The 13047-nt window shown below is 45.7% G+C and overlaps 1 protein-coding gene across 1 annotated transcript in view; it reads left to right on the plus strand.

The window, feature by feature from the left end:
* The window catches only part of ITPRID1 (ITPR interacting domain containing 1), a 248932-nt gene that overhangs the window by 104436 nt on the left and 131449 nt on the right, over nt 1-13047 (plus strand). The window lies entirely within an intron of this gene.

The raw sequence follows: 13047 nt of genomic DNA on the forward strand, positions 1-13047 counted from the left end.
GTTGGTCATCATATTTCTGAAGTTTATACACATAGCAGCCTGTTTAGTGAAAAGGGGGCCCAGCACACATAATCTTCTGTTTCCTGCCGCACCTTTCTGCAGCTATCGTGACCAACTAATCGATTATGAAAATAATTGTTAGTCACAGCCCTAAAATCCATAGCTTTGTAACTAAAATAACTAGACTAGAATCCAGTAACCATTTTCCGTGTAGTTAAAATGTAGCCAGTGATAGTTTATTATTCAATAATAAACAAGGTCCAACAAGATCTGCCTATAATAAAGTGTTTATTATTGATCCATCCCCCAGTGTGCCATCTGTCATTTACACATTAAGAAGGAAGCTTTCTTTTTTTCATATGATCTCTTTAGCCTCATTTACTGTATCATATGATTTTTTTTTTATTTATTTTTTTTTACTTCTATACGTTTTTTTCAAAGGTAGAGCGAAAGGGGTTCTCATCTGACACCAAACACTACAGGGGAGATTTATCAAAACTTGTGCAGAGGAAAGGTTAAAATAAAGGAAGCAATCTAATTGGTTGCTATGGGCAAATGGGCAACTTTTCCTCGGCACATGTTTTAATAAATCTCTCCATATATGTTTTGATGTTGGATGCACTATTTTCTACTATTTCTATCTATGCTGTCAGTCCATTTTTGCCATTTCTTTTTGCTAGTTTTAAAAAGGAGGGAAAACAAAATTTCAAATCTACTGGTGCCAGAAAGTTAAACATTTGTAAATTACTTTCTATTTAAACATATTAATCATTCCAGTACTTATCAGCTGCTATATATTACAAAGTTGTGTAGTTCTTTCCAGTCTGATCACAGTGCTCTCTGCTGACACCTGCTGTCCATGTCAGAAACTGTCCAGAACATGAGCCAATCCCCACAGCAAACCTCTCCTGTTCTGGACAGTTCCAGACTGGCCATCTTGCTCTCCATTCACATCTGAGACCTTGTAACACTGAACATTTCCACTTAAGGGCATAGTCACTTTTGTTGCCAAGGTTATTTTGAGTGGACGCAACATTAAACACTGTTATATAGGCTGTGGACACACTATTTTACATTGTAGCAGAGTATCATTTCTTCAGTGTTGTCACAGGAAAAGATATCCTGAAATATTTACAAAAATGTGAGGGGCAGACTCACTTATGTGAGATGTATATTATACACAATTTTTGCCCCTCAACAGGGTACTCCGGTGGTAAACACATTTTTAAAGATGAACTGGTGCCAAAAAGTTATACAGATTTGTAAATTACTTCTATTTAAAAATATTAACCCCACCAGTACTTATAAGCTGCTGTATGTTCCACAGGAAGTTGTATAGTTCTTTTCTGTCTGACCACAGTGCTCTCTGCTGAAACATCTGTCCATGTCAGGAAGTGTCCAGAGCAGGAGCAAGTCTCCATAGCAAACCTCTCCTACTCTGCACAGTTCCTGACATTGACAGAGGTGTCAGCAGAGAGTACTGTGGTCATACAGAAAAGAACTACACTGCTTCCTCTTTAGCATACTGCATCTGATAAGTACTGGAAGGATTAAGATTTTTTAATAGAAGTCATTTACAAATCTGTTTAACTTTCTGGCACCAGTTGATTTGAAAAAAAAAAATGTTTTCCACTGTAGTACCCCTTTAACCTCCCTGGCGGTATGATTCTGTCTGGAAATTTGTACCAAAAGCGGTACAATTTTTTGCACTGAATTTCACATCTCCCCCCGCCCATTTCACATCTCCCCCGTCACATTCCCTCTCCCTTGTCACATTCCCCCTCTCCCTTGTCACATCCCCCCGTCACTTTCTCCCCCCCTTGTCACATTCTCCCCCCTCCTTGTCACATTCTTCCCCCCTTGTCACATTCCCCCCCTTGTCACATTCTCCCCCTTCATGTTACATTCCCCTCCCCCTGTCACATCCCCCCCCTTGTCACATTCCCCCCCTTGTCACATTCTCCCCCTTCATGTTACATTCCCCTCCCCCCTGTCACATCCCCCTCCTGTCACATTCCCCCCCTCTGTCACATTCCCCCCCAGTCACATTCCCCCCCTGTCACATTCCCCCCCTTGTAACATCCCCCCCTTGTCACATTCCCCCCCCTCTTCACATTCCCCCCCTTGTCACATCCCCCCCTCTGTCACATTCCCCCCCTTTGTCACATTCTTCCTCCCCCCCTGTCACATTCTCCCCCCCCCCCCCTTCTCACCTTGTCCTGCAGCACCATACACTAGGTTTGCCGGGCAGATTTCAAACCTAGTGTATTTGCTGCAGAACAAGTCCTTTCCCCTTCAGCCAATCACAGGCTTTTCACCACTGCGGCCTGTGATTGGCTGAAAAGTGAAAGGTCCTAGAAGATGAATAGTGAAGAGAGCAGGGACCAGAGCGCACGGAGGGGAACGGCATATGCAGGGACCGGGATTACGTGAGCAAAAGGTTTTTTTATTTTACTACTTTTTCCTTTTACACTTAGCTCAGTGTTTTTCTAACACGGGGCCTCCAGCTGTTGTGAAACTACTACTTCCAGCATACCCGGACAGCCTTTGGCTGTTTGGGCATGCTGAGAGTTGTAGTTTTGCAACAGCTGGAGGCCCCTTGGTAGGGAAACACTGACTTTTAGTATTTTTCTTTATCTGCTCTGGCCAGCCCCCGCAACGGGAGCCGACCAGAGCAGATAATTGCATGTTTTCCCGGGGGCCGCATCGCTATATCGCATTACTTTTGCGATATATCGTGCAGCCCGGCCGGGAACTCTGCAATTCTACTCCGAGCGTGACTCGGGGTTACCGATCCTGGCAGGGAAAATTAACCCCGAGTCACGCTCGGGATTACCGTGCAGGAGGTTAATGACTGCAAAAGCTCTTTTTTGTTTTCCATCTACATTGCCAGGTTTTTATTTTAACACCAATTGTACTTTGTATTGACAATCTCCAATTTACCAGAAAATGTAAATGTAAAACCCAAAACATTTCCAAACATGAGGGATAGAATGGACGGCAACTCACTGTGATCCATGATGACTTTATTCCAAGAGGGCGGGTGCAAAAGAAAAACAGGCACAAAAAGTAGAGCGACGTTTCGCGTTACACGCTTCTTCCGGCTCACTGACTGTGACGTGGCGTCAGCGCAGCTGAAATACGTCAGCACAGCGTCGTCGGCACGGCAACCAGTACACACATGCCGCCACATGCGCACATCAGCGCTACTGACAGACTATTACAACACAAGTGAGTGAATTGTTAAAAACAACAATAATAACACAGAAGACCTACATAATCACAGCTGTCACAGGAACACACTCATATCGTTCCTGTCATTAAGTCCCGAGGCTCCCAATGCATTGGTTCTCAGGATCCAAGCTGATTCTTTTTGAAGTAACATCTTGTGGTGATCTCCACCATCTTTAGGTATGCATGCAAGCTCTAATCCTCAGAAAGACAATTCATTGTTGTTACCTGCATGAACACTCTTTACATGTTCTATCAAACGTGGACACCCATGGCCCATTCTGATGGAGCAAATGTGTTCTTGTATCCGCATATATAGACAACGTATAGTCTTGCCTATTTAAAACGAACCAGACAAGCACAGGATCACGTATACTACATATTTCGTCTTACAGGTAATAAAGTGAAATATCTTCCAGTCCATCCCTCCTATGTCACAATACTTGAGTTCACCATTAAATCTACACATTGAACAGTGCCTACACTGGAAATAAACTCTAGTTGGCACTCTCTCTAGCCAATTCTCATTGTTCACAACTAAGCGTGTGCAACTCAACTGGTTACCCAGTGTGCATGTACCTCTATAGGAGAGCAAAGGTTGCCTGCAGATTGAATGACTGTGTTCATGGAAGAATGTTGAAAATGTTTTTCATTGGTGACAACTTTTTGATGTGTGAGAAGCTGATGTTATTGTTTAGATCTCACTATGTCTAATGCTGACCTTTCTTCTCTCAGGGGATAACCTCTCTCAATCAGGCGCACTGTTAACTCTTCTGCCTGTTTTTCAAAATTCTTGTCATCATTGTTCAACCATCTAAGACGAGTGAACTGGCCAAATGGAATGGCCCTCTTGACGTGAGGGGGATGGTAACTATTATGGTGTACTAACGCATTGGTTGCTGTTTTCTTTCTGAAACCAGATATAACTAAGTTACCATCAATAATTTCCACCCTCACGTCAAGGAAGTCCAGAACTTGGCTGCCAAAAACTGACGTAAACCTCATATTCATTTTGAGATCTTTATTTAAGTATTCCACAAACTGTGTGAACTGCAATGGGAAACTTGACCAAATTATAAAAATGTCATCAATATAACGAAGAAATGTAACAATACAGGCTGTGAATGGATTATTAGATGAAAAAATATATGCGGCCAGAAATAAATTAGCAAACAAACATGCCATAGGGGTCCCCATTGCAGTTCCAGAGTCCTGGCGATACCATTTATCCTGGAACTTTGTGCATTGTGTGATAGGATAAATTGTGTGGCCTCTCCTACGATCTCCCCTACCTCCTTAGGCTTACCAATGTCGTGGAGGAAATCCTTCAGCACCCGGACCCCCTCGTCTTGTGGGATCCGGGTGTAAAGGCCCTCCACGTCCACTGAGGCCAATTGATAACCCTCCTGCCATGATATATTATGCAAGACTTTCAGAAAATCACCGGTGTCTTGCAGGTAAGTGGGGAGGTGTTTGAGTAATGGATGAATAAGCCAATCCATGTATTTTGAAAGGCCCTCGGTCACTGAGCCAATCCCCAAAACAATAGGTCTGCCAGGGGGATGGCTCAGCGACCTGTGGACCTTAGGGAGATAATACCAATATGGTTTACATGGATGTTTGGGTAATAGCCCATCTGTGGTTTTTTCTAGAGATAACTCCTCATTCCACGTATCTGCGTAGAAATGACTGTAATAATCCTAAATACCTAACAGTGGGATCTGTGGCTTATGTAGTGTACACATTATCATTGTGGAGCCGACGATGGGCTTCTTTAATGTATTGTTCCCGTGACAGCACCACAATGTTACCTCCCTTATCTGCTTTTCGAAATACCAGACTTTCTTGTGATTTCAACCATTTAAGGGCCTTTTGTTCTCTAGTGGTTAAATTACTGGCAGTTTCTGGGTAAATTAGGGATCTAATGTCATTGGTAACCAGGTTAGTGAAGATTTCTAGAGACCCTCCTGGGATTAGAGGGGGGCAAAATGTACAAACTGTTGTACTTCTGATAAGTCCTCGGGTATAGGATCAATACTATCAGTGGCCAGGTCACACAAGATCTTTACAGCCTCTCCTACCTCCTGGAAAGGTTGGGGACAACACTGAAAGATGCTGAAATGCGTATGCCAATAAACATGTTATTACCTTTTGTGAACATTTTGTACTAACTGCATTATATATTTGAAACTGGTGTTACTCTCTATTCAGCAATTTTTGTGGCAGGATTGTCCTCTCCCTGAACAGTGGGTCATTTACCCAGAACGGGATAGATGTAGTAGGGTTACATATCTCCATCCAGAATGTATGTTTTTTTAAATTGTTTTTAAATGTCTGTATACTCCCTTCTTTTTTGTATATTGAAATAAAGATGTTTTTTGTATGGCACATTGTTACGCCGAGCGCTCCGGGTCCCCGCTCCTCCCCGGAGCGCTCGCTACACTTCCCTCACTGCAGCGCCCCGGTCGGTTCCACGGACCCGGGGCGCTGCGTTACTACCTCCGGCCGGGATGCGATTCGCGATGCGGGTAGCGCCCGCTCGCGATGCGCACCCCGGCTCCCGTACCTTACTCGCTCCCCGTCAGTTCTGTCCCGGCGCGCGCGGCCCCGCTCCCTAGGGCGCGCGCGCGCCGGGTCTTTGCGATTTAAAGGGCCACTGCACCGCTGATTGGTGCAGTGGTTCCAATTAGTGTTTACACCTGTGCACTTCCCTATATCACCTCACTTCCCCTTCACTCCCTCGCCGGATCTTGTTGCCCTAGTGCCAGTGAAAGCGTTCCTTGTGTGTTCCTTGCCTGTGATTCCAGACCTTCTGCCGTTGCCCCTGACTACGATCCTTGCTGCCTGCCCCGACCTTCTGCTACGTCCGACCTTGCTTCTGTCTACTCCCTTGTACCGCGCCTATCTTCAGCAGCCAGAGAGGTTGAGCCGTTGCTAGGGGATACGACCTGGTCACTACCGCCGCAGCAAGACCATCCCGCTTTGCGGCGGGCTCTGGTGAAAACCAGTAGTGACTTAGAACCGATCCTCTAGCACGGTCCACGCCAATCCCTCTCTGGCACAGAGGATCCACTACCTGCCAGCCGGCATCGTGACAGTAGATCCGGCCATGGATCCCGCTGAAGTTCCTCTGCCAGTTGTCGCTGACCTCACCACGGTGGTCGCCCAGCAGTCACAACAGATTGCGCAACAAGGCCAACAGCTGTCTCAACTGACTGTTATGCTACAACAGTTACTACCACAGCTCCAGCAATCATCTCCTCCGCCAGCTCCTGTACCTCCTCCGCAGCGAGTGGCCGCTTCTGGAATACGACTATCCTTGCCGGATAAATTTGATGGGGACTCTAAGTTTTGCCGTGGCTTTCTTTCCCAATGTTCATTACACTTGGAGATGATGTCGGACCAGTTCCCCACTGAAAGGTCTAAGGTGGCTTTCGTAGTCAGCCTGCTGTCTGGAAAAGCCCTGGCTTGGGCCACACCGCTCTGGGACCGCAATGACCCCGTCACTGCCTCTGTACACTCCTTCTTCTCGGAAATTCGAAGTGTCTTTGAGGAACCTGCCCGAGCCTCTTCTGCTGAGACTGCCCTGTTGAACCTGGTCCAGGGTAATTCTTCCGTTGGCGAGTATGCCGTACAGTTCCGTACCCTTGCTTCAGAATTATCCTGGAATAATGAGGCACTCTGCGCGACCTTTAAAAAAGGCCTATCCAGCAACATTAAAGATGTTCTGGCCGCACGAGAAATCCCTGCTAACCTACATGAACTCATCCATCTTGCCACTCGCATTGACATGCGTTTTTCCGAACGGCGTCAGGAGCTCCGCCAGGATATGGACTCTGTTCGCACGAGGCGTTTCTTCTCCCCGGCTCCTCTCTCCTCTGGTCCCCTGCAATCTGTTCCTGTGCCTCCCGCCGTGGAGGCTATGCAGGTCGACCGGTCTCGCCTGACACCCCAAGAGAGGACACGACGCCGCATGGAGAATCTCTGCCTGTACTGTGCTAGTACCGAACACTTCCTGAAGGATTGTCCTATCCGTCCTCCCCGCCTGGAAAGACGTCCGCTGACTCCGCACAAAGGTGAGACAGTCCTTGATGTCTACTCTGCTTCTCCACGTCTTACTGTGCCTGTGCGGATGTCTGCCTCTGCCTTCTCCTTCTCTGCTGTGGCCTTCTTGGACTCTGGATCTGCAGGAAATTTCATCTTAGCCTCCCTCGTCAACAGGTTCAACATCCCGGTGACCAGTCTCGCCAGACCCCTCTACATCAATTGTGTAAACAATGAAAGATTGGACTGTACTATACGTTTCCGCACGGAGCCCCTTCTAATGTGCATCGGATCTCATCACGAGAGGATTGAACTGTTGGTTCTCCCCAATTGCACTTCTGAAATCCTTCTTGGACTTCCCTGGCTTCAACTCCATTCCCCAATCCTGGATTGGTCCACTGGGGAGATCAAGAGTTGGGGGCCCTCTTGTTCCAAGGACTGCTTAAAACCGGTTCCCAGTAAACCTTGCCGTGTCCCTGTGCTTCCTCATGTAACCGGTCTCCCTAAGGCCTATATGGACTTTGCGGACGTTTTTTGCAAAAAACAAGCTGAGACTCTACCTCCTCACAGGCCTTATGATTGTCCCATTGACCTCCTCCCGGGCACTACTCCACCCCGGGGCAGAATCTATCCTCTGTCCGTCCCAGAGACTCTTGCCATGTCTGAATACGTCCAAGAAAATTTAAAAAAGGGCTTTATCCGTAAATCCTCCTCTCCTGCCGGAGCCGGATTTTTCTTTGTGTCCAAAAAAGATGGCTCTCTACGTCCTTGCATTGACTACCGCGGTCTTAATAAAATCACGGTTAAGAACCGCTACCCCCTACCCCTCATCTCTGAACTCTTTGATCGTCTCCAAGGTGCCCATATTTTTACCAAACTGGACTTAAGAGGTGCTTATAATCTCATCCGCATCAGAGAGGGGGATGAATGGAAAACGGCATTTAACACCAGAGATGGACACTTTGAGTATCTGGTCATGCCCTTTGGTCTATGCAACGCCCCTGCCGTCTTCCAAGACTTTGTTAATGAAATTTTTCGTGATCTACTATACTCCTGTGTTGTTGTATATCTGGACGATATCCTGATTTTTTCTGCCAATCTTGAAGAACACCGCCAGCATGTCCGTATGGTTCTTCAGAGACTTCGTGATAATCAACTCTATGCCAAAATAGAGAAATGTCTGTTTGAATGCCAATCTCTTCCTTTTCTAGGATACTTGGTCTCTGGCCAGGGACTACAAATGGACCCAGATAAACTCTCTGCCGTCTTAGATTGGCCACGCCCCTCCGGACTCCGTGCCATCCAACGTTTTTTGGGGTTCGCCAATTATTACAGGCAATTTATTCCACATTTTTCTACCATTGTGGCTCCTATTGTGGCTTTAACAAAAAAAAATGCCGATCCCAAGTCTTGGCCTCCTCAAGCGGAAGACGCCTTTAAACGACTCAAGTCTGCCTTTTCTTCGGCTCCCGTGCTCTCCAGACCTGACCCATCTCGCAGGTCATGCGGGCATCAAGAAATCTGTGCAACTCATCTCTCGCTTCTATTGGTGGCCGACTCTAGAGACTGATGTGGTGGACTTTGTGCGAGCCTGCACTATCTGTGCCCGGGATAAGACTCCTCGCCAGAAGCCCGCTGGTTTTCTTCATCCTCTACCTGTCCCCGAACAACCTTGGTCTCTGATTGGTATGGATTTTATTACTGACTTACCCCCATCCCATGGCAACACTGTTATTTGGGTGGTCGTTGATCGATTCTCCAAAATGGCACATTTCATCCCTCTTCCTGGTCTTCCTTCAGCGCCTCAGTTGGCTAAACAATTTTTTGTACACATTTTTCGTCTTCACGGGTTGCCTACACAGATCGTCTCGGATAGAGGCGTCCAATTTGTGTCTAAATTCTGGAGGGCTCTCTGTAAACAACTCAAGATTAAATTAAATTTTTCTTCTGCATACCATCCTCAATCCAATGGACAAGTAGAGAGAATTAACCAGATCTTGGGTGACTATTTACGACATTTTGTTTCCTCCCGCCAGGATGACTGGGCAGATCTTCTACCTTGGGCCGAATTCTCGTATAATTTCAGAATCTCTGAATCTTCCTCCAAATCTCCGTTTTTCGTGGTGTACGGCCGTCACCCTCTTCCCCCCCTCCCTACCCCCTTGCCCTCTGGTCTGCCCGCTGTGGATGAAATTTCTCGTGATCTTTCCACCATATGGAAAGAGACCCAAAATTCTCTCTTACAGGCTTCTTCTCGCATGAAGAGATTCGCAGATAAGAAAAGAAGAGCTCCTCCCATTTTTTCCCCTGGAGACAAGGTATGGCTCTCCGCTAAATATGTCCGTTTCCGTGTCCCGAGCTATAAGTTGGGACCACGCTATCTTGGTCCTTTTAAAGTTTTGTGTCAAATTAATCCTGTCTCTTACAAACTTCTTCTTCCTCCTTCTCTTCGTATCCCTAATGCCTTTCACGTCTCTCTTCTTAAACCTCTCATCCTCAACCGTTTTTCTCCTAAATCTGTTCCTCCCACTCCTGTTTCCGGCTCCTCGGACATCTTCTCTGTCAAAGAGATTTTGGCCTCTAAAAAGGTCAGGGGAAGAACTTTTTTTTTAGTGGATTGGGAGGGTTGTGGTCCAGAAGAGAGGTCCTGGGAACCTGAGGACAATATCCTGGACAAAAGTCTGATCCTCAGGTTCTCAGGCCCCAAGAAGAGGGGGAGACCCAAGGGGGGGGGTACTGTTACGCCGAGCGCTCCGGGTCCCCGCTCCTCCCCGGAGCGCTCGCTACACTTCCCTCACTGCAGCGCCCCGGTCGGTTCCACGGACCCGGGGCGCTGCGTTACTACCTCCGGCCGGGATGCGATTCGCGATGCGGGTAGCGCCCGCTCGCGATGCGCACCCCGGCTCCCGTACCTTACTCGCTCCCCGTCAGTTCTGTCCCGGCGCGCGCGGCCCCGCTCCCTAGGGCGCGCGCGCGCCGGGTCTTTGCGATTTAAAGGGCCACTGCACCGCTGATTGGTGCAGTGGTTCCAATTAGTGTTTACACCTGTGCACTTCCCTATATCACCTCACTTCCCCTTCACTCCCTCGCCGGATCTTGTTGCCCTAGTGCCAGTGAAAGCGTTCCTTGTGTGTTCCTTGCCTGTGATTCCAGACCTTCTGCCGTTGCCCCTGACTACGATCCTTGCTGCCTGCCCCGACCTTCTGCTACGTCCGACCTTGCTTCTGTCTACTCCCTTGTACCGCGCCTATCTTCAGCAGCCAGAGAGGTTGAGCCGTTGCTAGGGGATACGACCTGGTCACTACCGCCGCAGCAAGACCATCCCGCTTTGCGGCGGGCTCTGGTGAAAACCAGTAGTGACTTAGAACCGATCCTCTAGCACGGTCCACGCCAATCCCTCTCTGGCACAGAGGATCCACTACCTGCCAGCCGGCATCGTGACACACATGAGACTGATTAAATAATTTATTGGTGTGCAGCATCATATAGTTGCTAGCTTTCTCTCTTTTTTTTCTGAACCAATATCTAAGAATTTGACCAGACAGAATGTGTTCTGGCCAAGAATGGAGACCCCTGGGTGGCCAGAAGTATACAGCAGAAAAACTTTAATGGAAGCCAATTACAAACGTTATTTATTTTGCATAAGGTATCAAATATTAAAAATCATGTTTAATGACAGTACCCATTTAATAGTTCAGGTGTTTCTGCATAAGTTGATACCAATTAAATAAAAAATCCCTTTTTGTAAATTTCTTTGCCATTGCATGATCACTTCTATTCTCTGCAGTATATATTTATATATTTATTGCAGTGGACAGTGAAATCTGTGATCTACTAGTACAACCTGTCTGTGGTAATAGTAAATCTATCATGGCAGCCACAGAGGCCTTCAGGCTACCATGAAAACTGGTTAGCTACTTGCAAATGCAGGGGAGTCCAATAGACCCTGGACATCAGTCCCTAACAGCATGATGCCACTGACAGATGCCTTAGCATGACCACGATGTACCAGTGTATTATGGTGGCCTAAAGGGGCATTACTGTCACTTAACTTGATATGTTGTCCAGACATCTGAAAAGTTTAGATCACAGTCCTAAAACCCACTTCAGTTGTGAGCTATAACTGTCTGAAGCAAGCCCTAGAGCACTTTCCCTGCACTTTTCTACCCACCCAGGTAGTGAACGGTTGAAATTCACAATCGTAGGGAATCTCAGGACTGAGATCTAGTTCGGTTTAAACTTTTGACATGTCTGACATGTCAAAAGTTTATATATGTGACAGTAATGCTTTGGTTTGGGGAGATTACACTGGATGTCCAGGTATTGACTTCCCAAATGTTGGCAAGTATGTTGAAAATTGAGTGCACAGACAACTGTATTCATTAAAGGGGTTATCCAGGAAAAAACATTTTTATATATATATCAACTGGCTCCAGAAATTTAAACAGATTTGTAAATTACTTCTATTAAAAAATCTTAATCCTTTCAGTACATATGAGCTGCTGAATTTGAGCTGTTCTTTTCTGTCTATGTGCTCTCTGATTACACCTGTCTCGGGAACCGCCCAGTTTCGAAGAAAATCCCCATAGCAAACCTCTTATACTCTGTGCAGTTCCCGAGACAAGCAGAGATGTCCGCAGAGAGCACTGTTGCTAGACAGAAAACAACAACTCAACTTCAGCAGCTGATAATTATTGAAAGAATTAAGATTTTTTAATAGAAGTAATTTACAAATCTGTTTAACTTTTTGGAGCCAGTTGATATAAAAAAAAAAAGTTTTTTCCTGGAATACCCCTTTAATGTTAAAATACACTGTGTGAACCTAGCCTAAGAAGAACTGGAGATTTGAGGGTTTTGTGGCTTGTACCTATTTTATTTACACCAACACATGATTTTGTTGCTACTCTATTCTTCAGATGTTTCTTAAATAGATGTTTTGTTACAGGTAGAATATAACTTTATGTGTCCCTGTTATTTCTAAAAAAAAAGCCTTTGACATGTCACAGAGACATGTTTGAAATTTTGATCAGTATTTTTGATCATACACATTCTACTTTACTGGACAGCCCCATTATAAGTCTGTGAGGTCATCCAGTAGGGCAGGACATAGATCTCTGTGAGCCAGAGAGTAAAGTGTGTCCCACTCATTCTAATGATCCATGGGGGTCTCAGTACTGATACTTCAACTAATGAAAATTTTGACTTGTCTCTATGACATGTCAAAAGTTTCTCGAAATGACAGGGACACTTTAAAAAAGTTTTATGTAAATGAGGCTCCCGATTAAGATGGCCATAAGCAATAGATATAAGTTGATAGATGGTTTTACAACACACAAGTGAATAATCTTTCATGGGGCATTCTGGGAACATTTTTCCATGGAAGAATTGTTTCCTGAATGAAATCTTTCACCCAACGATCAGTTGACACTTCTATCCAATAATAGTGCTAATATTATTGTTGTAGAAAAACAGAACTTCTGATGAAAACTAGTATAGGCGCGTACATGGTTTGCTTTATGTTTTCCATCAAGTTAATGGTAGAATATCTAGTGTAGATTAAACAAATATCCCATTGCAAGTATCAATTGAACATTTGCACACAAACATATATCACAATGTAACTGGCTTATTCCAGCTGATCATATAAAGACACATATCGTATGGTTAGCCAAGAAGACCTAGATTTTATAAAAGACGTCTCCTGACTATTAAGCTTCCTCTGCCACTTGCTTGGTTTAATTGTTTTGAAATGCAAATAGCAGAGTGTTAATC

This window comes from Hyla sarda, chromosome 5 (genome assembly GCF_029499605.1).
Source record: "Hyla sarda isolate aHylSar1 chromosome 5, aHylSar1.hap1, whole genome shotgun sequence".
Taxonomy (NCBI): Eukaryota; Metazoa; Chordata; class Amphibia; order Anura; family Hylidae; genus Hyla; species Hyla sarda.